The sequence below is a fragment of the Cryptotermes secundus genome, unplaced genomic scaffold (genome assembly GCF_002891405.2).
Source record: "Cryptotermes secundus unplaced genomic scaffold, Csec_1.0 scaffold47, whole genome shotgun sequence".
In the NCBI taxonomy this organism is placed as follows: Eukaryota; Metazoa; Arthropoda; class Insecta; order Blattodea; family Kalotermitidae; genus Cryptotermes; species Cryptotermes secundus.
This window is the reverse complement of record NW_019721002.1, coordinates 2,487,942-2,494,572: the sequence shown is the minus strand read 5'-3', so window position 1 is coordinate 2,494,572 and position 6,631 is coordinate 2,487,942.

The window sequence follows — 6,631 nt, the reverse complement described above, 5'->3', positions numbered from 1 at the left end:
ACACCATGCCACTGTTGCACGGCGGGACACCTTCCTGCTGTTTACCTTCTGCCGTTCCTCTTTCGCACGGAGGCTCATCCATCTGTGGGCTACGGCCAACTTCTTCTGGGGTCCACAACTTCCTCGTGTCGGATTCTTCATATTTCGTCACTTGTTTCGGTCCCTGCGCCTTTTCTTCTTCGGCTCTCCGACCGGCATTACTTTGGCGTCTTCTACGGGTACCTATCGTTGTTCTGCCGCCTCAGGTTTCCTGTCCACTGAGGCGGGCTTTTCTCCTTCTGGACCTGCCTCCATTTCTCGGCAGGCCATTGTCACTCCGACCGGTATTGCAATGGGGACCTCTTGTGCCGTCACAGGTTTTGTGTCCACTGGGCAGGCCACCGTCTCTTTTTGGGTAATCTGCATCTGTTCATCTTCAGGTTCACTGCGACGTTGTCTACAGGGACCTCTTCTTCTTGTTCCGCCTCAGGTTTCATGTCCACTCGGGCCGGCTTTTCTTCTTCTAGATGTGCCTCCATCTTGGCAGGCTATTGTCTTTACGTCTCTTTCGGGTTTAAATGCATACACCATCTCCATGTGGCTGGTGTCCATTATTTCTTGCATGGCTTCCGTCCTTTCTTGGATAGCTCTTGTTTCTGCTCTGGTGGTTTCCGTTTCTGTGACCAGCTCTTCTCGCATGGTGGCCATCTTTTCTCGCCAGGCTTTCCACCTGTCATCAGCCCTTTTCTCAGCAGCTTCTCTCTCGGCCTTCAGTTATTTCTTCAGGAGTTCCAATAATTGCTGTGTGTCCATTTCTTTTTCAGGGTAATACTTTATGCCCTCGTAAATTCAATTGTTCGTTGAGGCGTGTTGAAGTTCGTAAACCAATTCTGACACCACTTGTAATGTGTTTTGGTTTCGAATCCTGTCGGTCACGTGTGTAAGTCCAATCCCACTTCTGACACTAGTGTAACGTGTTTCGTTACTAAAGACACCATTCGGATTGTTAATTTGTTTATTTAACAACCTACAAATCTCGGCTACAATTATAACAACATTATGGGTTTACACAATTTACAAACCCTACACACAAATCAGTTCACTCTGTCACGATTGACTCGTTACAATTCAATTCAACTCGTAACTCGCCGCTGGCTAGATTCCATCTCAACTGTCTTCCTAGGCAGTGTAGCTCTCTTATATAATCTAGAAAATTTGGGAACCTCAACATCTCACAAACCTATGGGCATCCATGGCCTGTTACAGGGATACCTTTACTTTCTTACTTTCCTTTTACATGTCTAGTTCATCTCATCATCCTTGCTTTACTCATTATAATAACAACACGTGTGTGGTAAACACAGTGGGGAGGAGAATGGTAACAAACTAAAGAGTACAAAAAGATATCAAAGAAAAATAACAAATGCAGATAAATTTTACTGCTTAGTTAGGGATGTACTTTGGAAGTGGAAAATGATGAAGGTAAAAACAATGCATTGACTTAAAGAGCACAAAGGCACAATAGATCACTGTGGTTGCTGTGCAAGGGCCAAGAAGGCCCACCCCTTGTACATTCATTAAACAGCACAACATGCTCATTGTAATGCATGTGCATGGACAAAGGCAGATATTTGTAGACCAACAACAGCTCAGATGCTCAGACAAGATTTGCGAGAACTCTCGAGGGAGAGAAGATAAATAGAATAAGATACAAAACAGGAGAGAGAATTTGAATATAAATTATCAAAGAACAGATGAAGATGATCTTGCCGTGTCTTCAGAGAATAAAGACAGAATCCAAGAAAAGGTCCCACACATGAATTTAAAAGGAAAACGACCAAGATGAGGAAAACAAGTTAGGAAAGGCGTTGCACAGAAGGAGCTTTGGGAAGACCAAGATAAATGGAGAATGTAGGTTGTTAGAGGATGAAGGCTTATATGGAGGTTTTGCTGTCTGCTGGTCCTCAACATGCAGGGACATAGACATGCCAGTGAGCTCTGTGCACCAACATACAGGCAGATGAGGTTAAGTTATAAAAATTACAGCTGTTTTATTTTTGCAAGGATGGAGGATAGTATATTGTGTTTGTGACATTACCATTGGACTTGAGCCCTGCATATGGAAGTCCTGCCAACTTGATAACATGATAATAATATTGAACTGGCAAGAGAGTGTGTTAGAAACTATGGTTGATGTGTGAGCATCATGTGGATGGACAGCACTGATCCAGTAGGTTATAGTCACAATCATAAAAATGAACTCCATTATAAGGATGCTCATAGTGATGTATCATCCAGAGGGCAGGTCTCTTCATAGCCACTGCTGTGGGAACCTCAAAGCATACATGAATAAACCTGCCTTGCTATATTGCGCACAGATCCATAATAAGTTACGAATAAAAGACTTTCTTCGAAGTGTTGTGCACATTCTCTGTTAATATTTGGAAACGATATGTGAATATGAGATTCTGAAGGTCCCATATTCAGATACTGTCTGAGAGACTAGCAGTACTGAGTGACATTTGTTTTCTGCAGTATTCCTCAGTCTCTCCAGGACAGTTGTGGGCTATGAGTGCTTCCTTGCACATCCTCTCCAATTTATTGTTTACCTAATCATTGTATTATCTGATGATGTGAAGTTACTGACATTGTCATTGGGGAAACCAAGAACAGAAACACAAAGACTGGAAGCAGGAAAATGGCCCTTATGAGCGTTCTGTCTGGAAATGCCTGTTCTGTGTGTTGCATTGTTCACACTGTGTCATAATCAGGAAATCCTGGGTTTGAATCTTGGCCAGGAGGCTATTCTGGCTTGCATGAGAAGCACAGAGTGATGAGTCGGTCAGGCCCGCGATGTGATTTTATCCGGCCCGTGAAAGAATTGTGCAGAAGTGCGCCAATTGAACTAATTTTCCAATGAGTACTGGTAAAAGAAATACTTTTTCATAGATTTCAACTGATGTTTGTAATACCTCTCAACTAGTAGTATTTTTTTGTGGCGTCGATGATGAACTTAATGTCACACAGGAATTCGTGTCACTTCACAGCATGCATGGCACTACAACAGGAGATGATATCTTCAAAGAAATACAAAAAACACTAACAGAATATAATTTGGACTGGAACCATCTGCAGTGTGTGACAGTTGATGGAGAAAAAAACATGTCTGGTATAAAAATATGTTTGGTTGGCCAAATCACAAAAGCTTATGAGGATGCAGGAATATCAAAGCCAATGTTTCTTCACTGTGTTATCCACCAACAAGCACTCTGTGCAAAACACGTTGATATTAGCTCTGTTCTAAAACCTGTTATTTGTATCGTTAATTTCATTTGCTGTCATGCACTTAACCATCGCCAGTTTCGGTCTTTTCTCGGGGAATGTGATTCCAAGCTTACTGATCTGTCATATAATACTGCAGTTCGATGGCTTAGCTGTGGAAAGGTTCTTTTGCACTTCTTTCAGCTCAGGAATGAAATTGATATATTTCTTACTGAGAAAAACCATCACAAACCACTTTTATCAGATACTGAGTGGCTTTGGAAATTAGCATTTTTTGCTGATCTGGTGAACCATATGAACAATTTGAATTTAAAGTTGCAGGGTGAAAATAACTTAGTCTGTGATTTATTTGAACTTATCAGGGCATTCAGAGCAAAGTTGATACTTCTGGAAAGCCAAGTGAAAAATTGTAACTTGTTCATATGCTATACTGTGCAGAGTTGCATAAAAAGGGTGAAGCTGAATTTTCTTCCTTGTTTGCAAATTTAGTCATTTCAGATTTGAAAGAACAATTTCGGAAGCAATTTGCTGATTTGGATGCCAGTGCTCAGGAAATTAGATTGTTTCAAAATCCGTTTGACTGATATGCTGCAGATGTCCCAAGTAAAATTCAAATGGAAATATTGAACTTCAGGAAAATTATCATATATTAAAGACAAATACAGGGAAAGAAATTTGATCAAATTTTATAAATTTCTGTACTCTGAGCAATTTCCAACTTTAAAGAAATTTGCTTGTAAATTTATCTCCATTATTGGGACGACATATCTGTGTGAACAAACTTTTTCCCAGATGAAGTACATCAAGTTGAAATACAGGGCAAATTTATCCTATGAACATTTAAAGTCGCTACTTGTGATTAGCGTTTCAAAATTTGAACCTCAATTTAATCAGTTTAAGAATGCAAAAAGAGTTCCATCGTTCACATTAATTGTTTTTGTGATGAAAATACGAGCATTTGCTGCTATTGTCTGTTGTCATTAATATACGATAATTTATTCTCACGTACTTTGTATTTAGTTATGAAATTCTGTGCTTTCAGTAAAACTCATATACATAGAGTTATTAATTTCTCATTTTATCCGGCCCGTTGAAAGTGCTGCATTACCTAATGTGGCCCGCGTTTCGAAAAGTTTGGAGACCCCTGGACTAGGGTATGGGCTGGATGACTTTGAGATTCGATACCAGGTGGGGCCACAGATATTCTGTTCACTGAGTTAAGCCTGCCTCTGATATCCATACGGCGTGTTATTCACTTGTTACCACGGATCCATGCTCTTCCTCTGCAGTAAAGTGGTCTACACTGGGTGGTGGCCACTCACCTCTGTGTTGTGAGAATGCCTGAGCAATACCGCCATTCCGCCATACGTCTTAGTGACGTGGGACAACTTACCTTACGAACATTTCGGTCGATAATTTTGTCAAATTGATTTGTTAGCACATCATGACACCCCGGAAGTTTATAGCTGTGACATACAACCGGGTGTGCGCATCTATAGGTGTATTCCTGGAAGGTCGCGGGATCGAATCCCGATGATGTTATTGGATTTTCTTTCCTTTTTTTTTCAGTTTACCAAATACTTCCAGCCANCATCTATAGGTGTATTCCTGGAAGGTCGCGGGATCGAATCCCGATGTCATTGGATTTTCTTTTCTTTTTTTTTTTCAGTTTACCAAATACTTCCAGCCAAAAAGAAGCCCTGGGGTCGACTCAGCCTCTAACAGAAATGAGTACCAGGAATCTTCCTGAGGGTAAAGGGCGGCCGGCGCTAAGGCTGACAACCTTACCGCCATCTATGAGCCGACTGTCTAGAAAATGTGGGAACCTCAACATGTCACAACCCTATGGGACTTCACTGCCTGTTACAGGGATACCTTTACTTTTAATTAATTATCTGGCCCATATATTTACACATATTTATGTTTTAGTATGAACCAGACAGACAAGCGTGAAGTATGAATTTGTTCCGTATTCTGCTTACTAGACCTGGACATGACCCATGGCTCCAACTCGTTCGTAAATCGAAAGAAATGACTACGTAAGGAAACGTTTCCATGGGCAACTGTTGTGTCAACATTTCGCGTACTTATGTTGTATCGATTATTATTAGGGCGCCTCACTTTTCGTACAATTACTACGTCACAGAGGGTTGAGACGCCCGCGTTCTTGATCGCGAAGCAATTTCCTGACTTTAGAAACGTTCTTTAAAGTAATGTAGAAAAGTGTACAGATAAAGTCACGAACAGTCCTCCATTTGCATACAACGACACGCTCTTTCTTTTCGTATTTGTGAACAGAGTGACTCGAAAATGTTTAACTAGTTTCTTCTGTCAGCGCATTAGAACGAGGTATGTTAGTTCCGTAACTGCAACAACAAATAGGCCTTAGTGTGTGGAGAAATGTTACCACTAAGTGTTCCAGCGTATAAGTGACAATTAGTGTTGGCTAATACATTCATCTAACAGGAAATTCTAAGAGATTACTGTTGAGCCCTTACACAGCATGTTATGTGGTTTATTATAGAAGTCTTGAAAAGAAATGTATCATAAAAAGAGCAATAATCAACTCATAGATGTCACACTGTGAACTCAGTTGTAAGCGTCTATGAACAGTCGAAATCCAGCAATACGCATGAAAGTTTGTAATTCACAGGAAAAAAATAACGGACGAGAAGGAAAAGTCCGTCTTCTAACTTTTGCATTAAAAGAATCTTGAAGATATTTCTTGCCAAAAGTAATTAATCTTCTCGACTTGAAGTTATTCAGAAAGAAGAACCGTCGGTGTTTGTGTGTATACGTAAATTAAAGGAAGAGCGCACAAAATATACCGTGTCGATTCTTTGTGACGTGAACATTTTCCCAGAATTCGCTACTCGATGTAAAATTCCAGTCAGTTTAATTTCCTCTAGTGATGCCGGAACCGCTTCATTTGTTTCCTGACATCGTCAGGTACTATGGACACAAATGAGGAAGTAAATACGCGAGCAGGTCGAAATATTCCACGCTAGAATTTTTCCAGGATGTTGTACATCTGAAAAATCGCCCTGTTGTTAAACATCTGGAATTCCTTAGCTGAAAAGAGATATATGCTGAGATTTCTTATGTATGACCTGAAAGTAATATGTTTTTAGTTTAGTACAGTTACAGCAACGCAGTTCTTTCATATGTTTGAATTCAAATTGTTTTGACTTATGTTACAAATATTAGATCTAGGTTTTCATCCTGCTATATTTTAAGCGACCAGAGAAAGTAACATCCAGTGAATGACATTATTTATATTTAAATTGATTACAAAATGTCCCTGAATATTTTTACTGCAAGAACAGTGCATATGAATCCCAGAAACCAAGTCTTATGTTGCATTTTGTTC